The sequence below is a fragment of the Colletes gigas genome, unplaced genomic scaffold (genome assembly GCF_013123115.1).
Source record: "Colletes gigas isolate AHSC1104 unplaced genomic scaffold, ASM1312311v1 Colletes_gigas_Sc00005, whole genome shotgun sequence".
Lineage (NCBI taxonomy): Eukaryota > Metazoa > Arthropoda > Insecta > Hymenoptera > Colletidae > Colletes > Colletes gigas.
The window spans coordinates 4,756,041-4,769,404 of NW_025106634.1; the positions used below are offsets into that span (position 1 = coordinate 4,756,041).

A 13,364-nucleotide genomic window follows, 5' to 3' on the forward strand; every position below is an offset into this window, starting at 1 on the left:
AATCCACAGAAAATTTAGGCAATAATCCACGGTCATATATATTTAGACACTTCTGAGTGCAGCATGCGTGCTTTCGCTCATACTTGACTCAGGTATCACCTTTCCTTGGTGTTCAGCTTTCACTGCTTCGATATATTTACTCACTTATTCCAAAGTTTAATACGTATTCATAGTGCCAATGATTTAATAAGGTCGCCCAGTCGGTCTTTTAATAGCCCACGGAAGCATAGCTTTTATAAATTATTCCTAACGAACGATAAAGTGCAAAATAGGTGCTCGCCGAAATATAATAACGCGCTTGAACGCAGGAAGGTTGCCATTATCGAAACTAGGGATGATAGCAGCCTCGATCGAAGTGGATTTTGTGCATCGAACATCGGTATCAAAAAGATGAGGTTGCACGAGGGTTACACTGAGGGGGCTCGAATTTCAACCGTGTGTACGGTCGTCCCGTTTTCTACCTGCTCGAAGTTTCGGTCCAGCAAACGTGCCGGCCACTATGTTCGCGAACGGGTAGATAAGTGAATTAATTTCGACTCGAGTTAAGTCTCTGACGCGTGAACGAGAAGCAGAATTGTAGATTTTCGTGTTGTGATGTCCGAGTCGACGGAAGTAGATAAGTCGAGGAACGTTGGTTCAGAAAATTTGAATTCAATTCGATAACAATGCTGAAACATTAACGCAGAGGAAGACATCTTCATTTGTTTCGTAGCTGATAAATAAGAAAAAATGCGTAACTGAAATAAACGATATCAAATTGGAAAGTGGAATTAGATTGATATTGAATTTTTTATTAGAAGTCTATAAATGTAATGTGAAATTAGACCGACGTTCCCGATTTGCTCCTGAGTCGCCCAACAGCTGGTATCAGAGAGTAGACTCTCGCACCTATTTCCGCGGGCGATATCGATTTTGAACGTCTCTCGCTAATACGGCAGAGTGCTCGAACGGAGAGAAAACTCGGCGGGAAGATAGAAAAGTGGTTATCCGTAGTAGTCGAGCGATCGTTAAATCGCCTTCAGAATGCTGGAACTTCGTTCCATTCACAGCTACAGCCAGAGTGAGAGAAAGAGAGAGAAAGACGAGGGCAGAGTGGAGGGAAAGAGGGATCTTGAAACGGTTGTTCCCTCGTTTCCTTACAAACGATTCGCCAGATTCATCTCCAGGGCTTTTCTACTCCGATTTTTTTTGTTCCCTCCTCGCTCGTTCCGTCGCGCATCTCGAAGGTATCGCGCCATTCAAGGTTATCTGATTCCTCGACGGTGTAAACAAGCCGGGACCAGTTTTTTGAAAAAACACGCCGTTATAGATCCGAATCTACGCTCGAAGAGATCGTTCGATTATATATATTTTGCAACGTACGTACACGACTGTGTTCATTGGCACTTCAATAACTTCGTCACGCTATCTGACGTAGGATCGAAAGTTGTTTCCACGTTGTAGATGAATTAAGCACGTATTGACGAGTAACTCGATCGACGGATAATAGATACACGACGCGATATCATCGAAGTAATTCAATAATTATTTGATACCGTCGCGCTTCCAATAAAATAATCGAATCTCACGAGGCGACTAGACTGCCACGGAGAACCAATCTCCGATTTTAACCGAAAGTCCACGAAATAATTAAATAAAACTTTATCGACGTAAATAGAAGACGAGTATATCGCGGTGCCATCGAAAACGGCGATATCTCTGGTCGAGTTTACCACCGTTCGTATATTCCAGCGCCCTAATTAGCGTCAGATCACTTATTCCGCACAAAAGGACCAACTCCGTGGAATCGTTCGACCGGATAGAGACGACGAACCTCCGACGGAGAGTCGAGAACCTGCGGTGCGACGAGAAGGACCGCTTTGGTCCCGGTTGTCTCTTCTCTTCGTAGCTCTTGCCAGCTGAAAGAAGTCGAGAGAGGAGAGCGTCGTGGCGAGAGAGAAAGAGGGATCCTTTCGAAGGGAACCGGGTGTTAGCCGGTACTCTTATCGCGTGGCGATCTGATCCTAATTTATAGCCGCGTCCCAAATAAACTAGTTTTCGCTGTCGTCACCTCGGCCTCGCCTCTCTCTCCCCGTCCCGCGGGCGCGCGTACTCTCGAAGGGGCCCGTTCGGGGGCCCCGTGGCCTGGACGCCTCTCGCATCCTGAACTCCCTCCTGGAGCATCTCGATCGTCCGCCTGGCCCCTCCGTCCGTCGGTCAGCCTCGGGTACAGGGAGCCCAGGTATACGTATAAGCTCCAGATCGCACGAGAGAGCGCCTCTTGTTGCACCTACCTGCCCCCCTTTTTTTCGGACTTGCTCCTTTTTTCGTCCCGTTCGTTCCCACCTCGCAGCGAGAGAGATCGAAAGGGGAACCACGGCAACTGACGTCTCGAACGAAGAGAGAAACGAGACATCCCCGACACCGTACGGTGGCCTATAATTGCCAATTAGCGCGGGGATATTTAATTGCCATTAGGCTGGGTGGTGAACTCCCGATCTGGGTCCTGGCCCCTCGGCCTGACCTCGACCAACAGTCCGTCCGTACGCGATATTTACACGGTCCCGCGGAATCTGCATAAAATTCGCGACCACCGGGCGACGCTGGATCTTTTTTAACGGCTCCGGGATTCCGGGGAGGATTCGGGCGTCTCGTCGATAAATCCCATCGAACGCGATTTCTTCCTCCTCGATCTCTCTCTTTCTCCTCCGACCATCGTTCACTGCGCGGCTGTTGGTCTCTCGATTCCTCCATCTGTTCTCGGAGACGAAAGCACGTTTCTGGAATTCCCGGCGTTTCGTCCGGCCGAGACACGTACGAGGGCGTCCTTCTTCTTTGTCCTCGACCCTCATTTCTGGCCAGGATAGATCCTCGCTACCGCTCCGTGCGCGATCGCGGCCCGGCTTTATTACAACCGCGGCGCGCAGATCGTGCGATCTTCAGGGCCGAAACGGTAGCCCGGATTTACGTCCTCGGATGCCCGTCGGCCTCCTTGCTACCTGGGTAACCGGAGAACTTGCTAAAACCCTGGAAGACTCCGGGTACGCTGCTCTGACGCGCGCAACTTTCGATGCAACGATCGCGACACTTCGCTAGTCGAATCCTACGGAAAAGATCGGCGAGTAACACTGCGTCCATTTGTTCTAGATTCCTCGTGAATAAAATGAATCGTAGATACTTTGTTCGTCGCTTCTTGTATTATAGCAATAATTGTGGAAGTTTGGAATCAAGAAGGTGGAATTTATGTAATAAAATATATACAGTTTATTCATTGAAAAAATGTCGCGACGAGGTCTGGCAAAGAACCAATCAAAAAACGTTGACAGTAATTATGTTGATTGTATCAGCGTTGCATTTCAACAATAATATCGCTGATTATTGGAGCCACCCACAAGTTTAAACTAATATTGTATAGTATATGTTCATTAGTTCATTATTTTTTAAATGCTTTAAACGAAAGTTGATTTTCCATTTACCAATATGGCAAAAATCAACATTAAGTAAAATAATTCAGTCGAGATCGAGAGTCCACTTAAGAGGTAATTGCCCATCATTTAAGGACTATAGAGGGATGAAGACTTTATTTTTCCGGTGTACGTTCCTTTCGAAAAGAAATCTCTTTCCGCGAGCGCCATGTTTTTCCCGCTTATCAGGATAATTTCTAATTACCCCGAGGGCACTCCCCGATTAATCGCGCGGTGGATCTCCGCGAGGGGTGGGGGGTGGGGGGACTATATACCGTTGGCTAGTGGTTGATACAGCCATCAGCCGGCAGAAGTATTATAATTATACAATTAAATAACGAGGAGTGTACCGGGGAGCGTGGTCGCGTCCCGACTCGTTCGAGTTATTAGCGCGGGACAGATAGGAGATCTCGCGGAAAAACACGTCGCGTCCGCCTGGATAATTATTAAATCGCCGGCCGCTGTCCGGTAATTTGGCGGTACCCGACGATCCGGGTCCGATCTTTATAATTTCCGCGCGTGTATGCAAAGACGAGGAGGGCACGACGTTCGCGCGAGATAACGCACGGCACACGGGGTAATTGCCAGCCCGGAGTTTCCATTAAACACCGTGTTTGTCTCGCGATGTAGTCGCGTTAACGCCGCGAGGAATTGAAATCCGCGTACAGCGTTATCGTACCTGGCGATCGTCCCGCTCGTCTCGTTTACTCCAGGGTGTCGTCGCGGTCGACGCGTTCCTCCCGAGCACGTGTCGATTTCACGAGACGTCTCTCTCCTTCTCCCATTATCTTTTTCCCTGGGACTACGTCTCCTCTACCCGTGGTGACCTTCTCCGTTCGCGTTAAATTACGACGTCGCGTTCTGTACGCTGGTCGCGTCACCCCCGCGGGCCCCACCAGATCATCGTCGCGATTACGCGTAAATTACCGTGAATCTCCGCGAGATCTTAATCCGGACCATCCGTCGAACCCCTCGAAAGAGAGAGCACTTTTGACGCGACAGCCAGGAAAAAACTCGAGGACGATCGCTCGGAACGCGCTGGCGACATCGCCTGTGCAAGAATTCTGCATTGAAATCGCCGGCGAACGACGCGAGGCCCGAGCGTCAAGCAACGATCGAACGAAATTAAGTATTGGGAAGGTGTTGAGTATTGGAAGGTGGATGTTGTAGAATTCTTGTAAAGGGTGGGGGGGACATAATTGGACAGAACTTAAAGAGTTACGCTACCTTCGAGGCCCTAAACGAGTATGCAGTATAGTAATCTTAATGTGTTCGTATCATTTAAAAATACATAAAAAATAAATTTGGAGGACTTTTTCGGATTTGATTGGTGGGAGTCAGCGTTAGATCCTTTGCTCAAAGTTATAGAAATCGTAAATATTATTTGTGAGCGATTTGCGTTAAATATTATCGATGCAAGATTTCACGCGCGGCTAAAACTCTGTGCTCGTCAGTTTTCAACGTATTTATCTTTCTCCGTGTTATTATTCTTCGACGACACAGTCCTTTTGATCCCCCCCAAAAAGGCACCCTTGTGTGTTTTTCCTTTATATGAAATTCATCGGACACCGGACACGATGTAGCCGAGCTACGGGCAGACTGAAACTACCGTTCGTTTATTCAAACTGTACAGAATGTGTCCAGAATCGCGGAATATTCATGAATAGGACGCCGTTCACGAATCGACGAGCGTGAAACTACGAGCGTCGGCCTAACGAGAACTGCACAAAATTTCAGCTTTCACGTCCACCTTTCTAAGAACGAATTTCTCTCGAACGGATCGACGAGCTCGCGTCTGGTTATCGGTTCCCCGTAATTGCAAAGCTTTTAATACGTATTCCAGCGAGCACGCGAGACCCGTTTATCCGTTCTCCATTATCTACAACGGATACACGAAAAACGACGTTACGAAACGCGCCGGTTCGCGGTTAATCTCGTCTACGAGGCCGAACCTCTCAGACTATCTTCTCGGCTCGACAGTCAGATTTGACACTGTCCACGGGCGAATTAGAGTCGTTCAATCTCCGAGAACTTTCCACCTTACGTTCTGTGAAAGAACCATTCTATTTCTCAACCGTTTCGGACAAAGTTTGGCTTCGAAGCGACAGTTCGATATTTGAGACTTTGCCATTGTTAAACGTCTCTCTTGTGCACTGTAACTGCGTTTAAAATATATGTAACTATAATTCGAAGTCTAGTGGTTTGTTAAACTTAACATACTGTTAGAAACACGAATAGCGTAAAATAAAATTATATTAAAGCGTATACTCGCTGTTTAATAACTTCGTGGAGGATGGTACTTTTCAATATATTCGTGTACGCGGTACGATATCTAAAACTTAAGGCAGATCACGTCCACGGCACGCGCACGACGTTCTCCAGAGGGCTGCACGTCCGCTGGACGTGATTTCAATCTCGGCGTTCGAAGAATTAAAATTAAATCAATACGCAGAAAATACCAGAAATATGAATGAATCGCCACGATCATAAAACGCGGTGGCACGAGGACTCTGGAGTCGGTGAACTCGTTATATCAATTTTAAAAAATAAGAATTATATTTTTTTATTCCAAGAGCCCATAAACCATATTATTGTTCGAACTGTGATGCTCGAGATTCGAAATTAGACCGGTGTACCGATATTTTTGTGCCCGAGTGTACGACGCGAGGTTAAAAATGGCTACGAACGTTACGGATGACCCAACGTGACGCAACGAGGCCAGGTACACGCGAAAAATATCTCGGTACGTATAAACGCTTATCGTCGTGGACCTGACGTTCGCGAGAAAGCGACGTCCGAACGACGCAACGTGGAACTCTTAAAACGACTTGTCGCGTAATCGCGCGGCATTTGTCATCCGGTTTCGCGTCATTTCGTGCGCCGCACGACCGCCCGGAGAAACGGACGAGCAGCGAAATAAAGAGAGGCGCGCCACGCCTCGTCGGGCCAACAGATAGCCCATAGCGTTTTGAAATATTCGTCGGACACCGTTACGCCACTGTCACACGCCGTTGAAACGTCGAACAAATGGGTACACGGCGTCTCGTTTGAATCCGTGCCCCGTGGAACCCGGAGCAAAAATCCCCACGCGATCGATCATAAATCCCATAGTAGGGTAATTGTTTCCACGCATGGATAACCGGCTTTAATCTTCCCTCGGCGCGTGGATATCAATAATCGAAATTTAAATAAACGACATTAGCGCGACGTGCAACCCTGGACGAAGTTACAAATAAAATTGTTAACACGTTGACTGTCAGACCCCTCAAACTGTCTAACTTAATTTACTTTTGGAGCCTTGTTAAAATTCAACACCTGATCTTGAGTATTAATTTTTGTAGTGAAAATTCATATCACTATTTAATGTTTCTCTGATAGATGAAAAAATTCAGCGAAGAGGATCGGGACTCGATAGATGCGATTGTAGTCATTTAGTAGAGCGTGCAAACCGTATCAAACTGCAGATAGACTCTCGAGAAAGCGCGCGGCCAGAAATCCCAAACGGAAATATCCTCCGCCTCGAACCGTGAAAGTCCACCACTCGGTGTAATGCCTAGCCATTTTAATAATTCGTCCGGCGAGATAAGAATATTCAATTAAGGCTTAACGCCAGCTTCCTGGGTACTTTCTACTAAATCGAAGAGAAAGAAGCTCCGTCGCGACGTAGCGTCGATTCTCTGTGTCGTTCCTGTTTTAAATATCAGGAGCGTAGCGGCCGTTCCATCTAGAGCGTAGAATCTCTTGCGAGCCACGGTGGCGAGCTAGAGGCTCTATCGGTCGTGACGATCGTGGTAGCGAGTATACCGGACTTGTACGCTATATAGGCGAGACACGGTAATCGCGTATCGATAGTCGCTTTGCACCGTGTAAACCGTCGATCCGCGGCAACGTTGACATACACACCGCGTCCAACCGGAGACAGGACACCTAATTATCTTTCTCGTCGTTCGGAACCATTAAGGACTCATTTGTTCAGACGCCTTTAGCGCTCATCATTGACCAAGTACTCGACGACTAGCACGATTCATCGACATGCTTCGAGAATGCTCAAATAAATTTTCTTTCTCTCGTGTTGGTTGCCTCCTGGTTAAAACTTGCAGGTTGATAATTTTAATAAACATCGTCGAGTTTAAAACAGTTATAAAATTTTGGTTATTTAAGAGAAGCTTTTTTTTTGCTCCATTTTTGTTCTCCCTTCTCATGGACGAATTGGAATATAAATCTATGCTCCGATCTAAAAAGCGGAACCTGTTCCTGAACGTAAATAAAATTTCATGTATACGTATATAATTCCGATTTGAAGTTTCTTATTACTTCTCGTTAAACCAATAATATGATAAATACCGTGCATTTACATATTCATTGAATGTAACTTTATCTCGTTCCTGGTTTATTTTAGTTAATATCTCTAAATTACTTCTATGTTTTCTTTTACAAGGAAAAATGATTCGCTTACTTGCCTTTTCGTTTCACTTATTTTCTCGCATTCACGTATTTTATATTTATAATTAGTAGATATTTTAACACGTCAAAAAGTATTTGTACTCTTTGGGTACTGTTGTATTTACTCTAACGCATAACTTATGGAAGAATTGCACCCGTGGGGCAACATTTAGCGTTCGGTACGTGTACTCGAGTAATCGTATTACCCTAGGTACTCGGTTACCGGATTTCGAGAGCTTTAGTGCACGCTCGTCTTCGCGTCACTCCGAAGCCTCGCAATAGTCTCTGTCAAGCGACGGACTCTTCTCGTTGCAAATTGCTGCAATTTCCCTTTGAGAACCCGCACCGAAGACAAATAAAATATTCAACGAGAAATAATAAAAGTCGATCGGAGGATACTTGTGACGAGCCGCGGAAACGTGGAAAGGATACTCGCGCTAATTTAATCAGAACGTTCATTCCTCTCCATCGTTAGGCGAACTACCTCGTTCCCGAATATCGGGGATTCGATCTCTTCAAATTTTATAACGGTGAAACGTAGTCAATTTCACTTGATTCTTGATCCAAACTTCAATAATAGCAACATCAAAGTTTTAGATACAATGTTATCAAATCTAATCCAAAATTCAAAAGTGTTTATTATACGTGTGTAGACCCATAGAAAATTACAACTTCTTTTAAAAAATTTCAAGAGCAACTTTCGAACGACGACCACAGGCAGCTGCCGATGCCCATTTATTCGTATCAACCTTGACATTAACGAATACATGCAAGAATCGACGTCGTCCGTGAAAGTAATAATTATTTGAAAAAATTAAAACAGGAACGATACCGTGTAATTATTTCGTTTGCGGATTCGTGGAATTCTGGAGCGCCTCGCGCATACGCCGGTAATCGTATCGATATCCGAGTCGATCACGGAGGAATGCACGGCGTCGACCGATCATGTGAGACGTCGTAATTGCGGTAGAATTTCCGCGCGCGTAACGCACGGTAGCCAATGCTCGCCGATCGGCCGCAACGATCGCGATTTGTTCGCTGTTATCGAGGATGCGGTCGATTTCCCGCGAAAGTTGCTCCCCGATCGATCGATCGATCGCGCGGACACCGTAACGTCCGACGTCCGCGCGAACATATTCCTAGATTAGAATCCTTTTTCAAATTTTGTAAATTCATGCAAATTTATACCGCGACAAATATAGTTCGTTATAATAATGATAATATGCAAGCGTATGTAGCGTTAATAAATGTTCAAAAGGGGGGCTCCGGAGAAAGTCACCGAACCTAGTTATTTTGCTACGTATTTTGTAATATTGTACTTTATCGACACGTAAATAAACGAAATATTTTATAACTTTCGCCAGCAGCGAGGGAGATATTTTTATTTTTATTGTCTATTTTACGGATCAAAATGTTCTCTCGAGAGCAAACAACGGTTAACAGACGCAACGTTCGAGGAGCTCGTTCGGCGGTTTCGTCCGATAATATCGGACGCCGGTGATTTTCGGGATTCTGAACGGTGAACCACGATCGGAATGTACTTCGTGTGGTGTCGTTACGTATGCAAATTTCGACGGAGGGAACCAAGTAGAAGAAGCTCGTTCGTGGAAGCGTTACGTAACGCGGAGAGGGTCGAGTTATTGCGCCTCGCGGACCGTTTCTGGGTTCGTCTTTGCTTAATTAATCTCGACGATCAGCGAGACGTCTGCCATAACTTTTAATTATCAGAGATCAACGTTCGTCGTCGGTCAGCTTGCTTTCCTCCGGGTTAATAATATCCGTGGAACCTTAGTTCACCGTTCGTTGGACGTCATGCGATACGTCGACATTCGATTTCAATCGATCGAATCGGAGTCGTTGAAATAATTTGTTGAGAATTCGAAGATCTAAATTTAATCGTGATATTTTCAGATACCGAAATATTAGATCGTTTTGTCGTATTTGATCCGGACTTTGGATGTTTTCTAGCCGCTTCGAGATCGTAAATAATTTCTGTAACTACGTTACGCTAGACACGATCGGGTCTGTGGCGGCGGATTTTGATCACGAAGCTAGATACACCGTGATCGTTTGTGTAGTTGCGTGATATAAAACCGCCGGTTCGCCGCAATGGCGACACATGTAACGGCTCGATGGCAACCGTCTCTAGCTCAGTGAGTCATTCTCCCATTCGTGTGCTTCAGCGAGGAATTTAACGGGCTTACGGTAAACGGGCCCAATAAATAATAAATCGTACGGGCCCCTCGTCGAAGCATCTTTCCATACGTAACAATCCGTACCTTCGATCTCCGATTCCGTTCGCGACAGAGATACGAAGATCGCGTATTCTTCATTGAGTCTCCGTGTATTTACAGTTACTCGTACTCGTACGCTATAAACGAAAGGAAACTCGACCCTTATGGATTCTTCCCATTATTTTGACCAAAAGTCTTGTACTTCACCCTGTCCATGTATGGGTGACGTAGTAGTCAAAGAGTTAAGGGGGCTGTAAAAATAAGTTTTACGACAAGTTATGGGCACACTAGTTTCCAATTGCCTAAAAACAAAAATCCAAGAGCTATTCCTCGAAAGTAAACATACGGACTTGAAATTACCGCCGCGCTTAACGCGTCAAGGAGTATGTACACAGCACATAATCTTGGACGAACACGAAGGAAGTCCACCGTGGAGCGGAATAAACGACGGGTGGAAATGGTGTATCGTCGATGGTCGGAGAAAATGCTTGGCTGGTGCACCGACTGAGACACGGTAATCGCGTAACGATAGCCGCTTATAGTATATAGAGAGTCGATCCAAAGCAGTGGCGACGTAACCGCTCGGGTAATAGTCCGGTTACGAGTTTACGAACGACGGTGACGGCGGATATTTTCGCCGGTGTTACGGTGGTAGCGCCTTCGAAACCGGTTGCCCTGACCGTAGACCCGCGTATAATTGCGAACCGTGATTGTCGTCGTTATCGGGTCCGCCTAATCGTCAGGACCTGAGAACGATTTTAGAGACTGGCCCTAATCGCGGGATAAATGGCCGCCGTTCGGCTGCGATGGGAGTCGGCGTTGCCGCGGCAAAAGCCGCGTTTCCAAGATATACCGGGCACCGAGACGTTTCCACCGCTAGCATGTTCGCTGGAATTACGCGCGTTACGAGGAAACCAGCAACGAGTCTTCCTGTACACCTGTCGCCTGTCGGGCTCAACGGATCGACCGGATAGCGAGAAATCTTCCGTGGCGAGCAATTCCCGTCCAGGGATCGATTTTTCATTCCGGCCGTGGTCGTTTCTTTCCGTTCTCCTTCGACTGCAACCAGAGACGAGGCGGAATTTTATTCGGATAATCGTATATTAATTGCGTCTCTGAAGTACCCGAGTAATTCAAGGTGATCTCGAGGGGCTTCAAGAATGGTGCTCGTTAACACTAAACCTACCACGACTTTCCTAGTGATATACGTAAAATGAATTTTAGAATATTCACTTCTGTTAATGCGTATTATAAATAGTTAAACTTTAGACGCGTGCAGTTCCGAAACTACTAGTGTTTTGTCAATAATTAAACCGCGGTTAGAAGCGGCAAGGCCTCTCCTTTAAAATGGCTTTTGGTTTTTGTCGATCTGACTTTCCGTTTTCGAGATATCGCAATTTATGTAAAGAGGTAATTTTTTTAATTCGACTATCGCTGTCTTCGTCTGACACGTCTGGCCTTCTTGTCGCACGTGCGTGACTGCTAAGGTCAATGAACTCGCGCGACCACAACGAAACGTAAACAAACGCTTCGAACCCTTATATCTCCGGAACTAGCCACCGCATCGACTTGAAATTAAAATCGCTATATCTCCGGAACTAATAAAGCTATCGACTAGTTCGAGCGCTCATTTTAAAGGGCATTTCATCCTCTATCCGATGAACATAACTATTGTTATAATTTATGTTATCTTCTACGTTTATTTTGACATTTACTTTGACGTTACATACCTAAAGAAGTTTCAGCAATTACTATTGATTATAAATGGTTTATTTAATTGAAAATGAATGGAAAGAAAGACTGGTCCAAAACTCATATCATTAACAAAATCCCTCGAATTCGAATTATTGCTCCGTTCAACGCGTAACAAAATTTTATTTTATAATTCGTATCGTAATTGTCGTTGAGCTGCTCGAGTAGAGTTGAATAGAGAACGAAACGAATGAAATTAGCATCCCGGGGAGTCAGGGGGGACGCGTCGAAATGGCAAAAAGGGGTCCGAGTCGCCTTTATCCGCGGGTGGACAGACATTATAACGCGTTGGAAGCAGCCTCCGCTGGTTTTCGCAACTGCGGCCAGATCGAGTGGATGTAAACGGCTTGTAAGATCATAGTTAACTATTAGCGGAGAGCTATATACGTCGGCGTTGCGGTGGATCGGGCCTGTATACGTCGTGCCTGGCTATCGATACGCGATTACCGTGTCTCACCTGGTAGACAAGTCCTGTGTGCACGTACCACTACGATCGGCACGCCTGATACCCGTTTCTGCATTCTCTCCTCAGCCGCTGCACGACGCCTCTGCTCTGCAAACGGAACGTCAACATGGCGCTTCTTCTTCGTCTTTGATTGTTGTTATTATTAAATCTCGCGTTGGCTCCAACGTCCATCGTCGCCAGAACGTTCTATTTCTATGCAATAATTATCAACTTTTAACCCTCAAGTGGGGTCTCAATCTCAACTGAATTGTTTTACTTAATTTTGATTTTTACCAAATTGGTAAATGGGAAATCAACTTTCCTTTGAAGCATTTAAAAAATAATCAACTAAGGGAGGATTACATTGACACATATTATACAATATTAGTTTAAACTTGTGGAGGTTGAACATCAGGGTTAATAAGGGTTCAACCGAGTATACCAACTAAAACAAACGTCGAATTATCAAGTACCTCCCTCGCAATCCGCGACACGCGTGCCACCCACCGCTTCCCCGAAAAGTGGGGGAGAATTGTACAACACGTCGACATCGAAGCTAAGTCGGTTCTCCGTTTCTCTGTTGCAGGACTAAGCCGCGGCGCGAAGGACGCGAGGACCCACGGACCGGACTGTAAATACGCGCTCCAGAGAGGTCCTGGGATTTATTAGCGTCGTCTCGGCTCCGGGAGGAGTGGGGGAGGGCCGCGAGGTCACGGGTAACCGGGAACGAGGAGTACGCGGGAGCATCGAGGACGAAATTCGCTCCTCGCGAAGCGTGGAAGCGCGAAATACCGTAATGGAGGAAGGAAGCAAAGAATCAGGGGCGACTCTCCTCGTGATACATAAATCGTCTTCGTTCCCCGCGAGCTGCCACTGCGAAAGACGGACGAGGGATGGCGCGAGTCGGGCCGAGGGCGGCTTAGAGGAGATTTAGGAATTAGGGGAATTACGTCGAAGTGGCTGCTTACGCACGAGTACTCCGGGAGGGAGCAGACTTCCCAGAGGACGTGCGCTGAATCGCGTCCCTGGATGCGGGTAAATTCACCG

The 13,364-nt window shown here is 46.2% G+C and overlaps 1 protein-coding gene across 3 annotated transcripts in view; it reads left to right on the plus strand.

The window, feature by feature from the left end:
• LOC122395451 (homeobox protein caupolican-like) overlaps positions 1–13,042 on the plus strand; it is a 72,141-nt gene extending 59,099 nt beyond the window's left edge. For all 3 annotated transcript variants that reach the window (XM_043393048.1, XM_043393050.1, XM_043393049.1), the window contains exon 7: positions 12,904–13,042. The gene's annotated coding sequence lies outside the window, so the exon portion shown is untranslated. The remainder of the gene's footprint in view (positions 1–12,903) is intronic.
• The last annotated feature ends 322 nt before the right edge of the window (positions 13,043–13,364 follow it).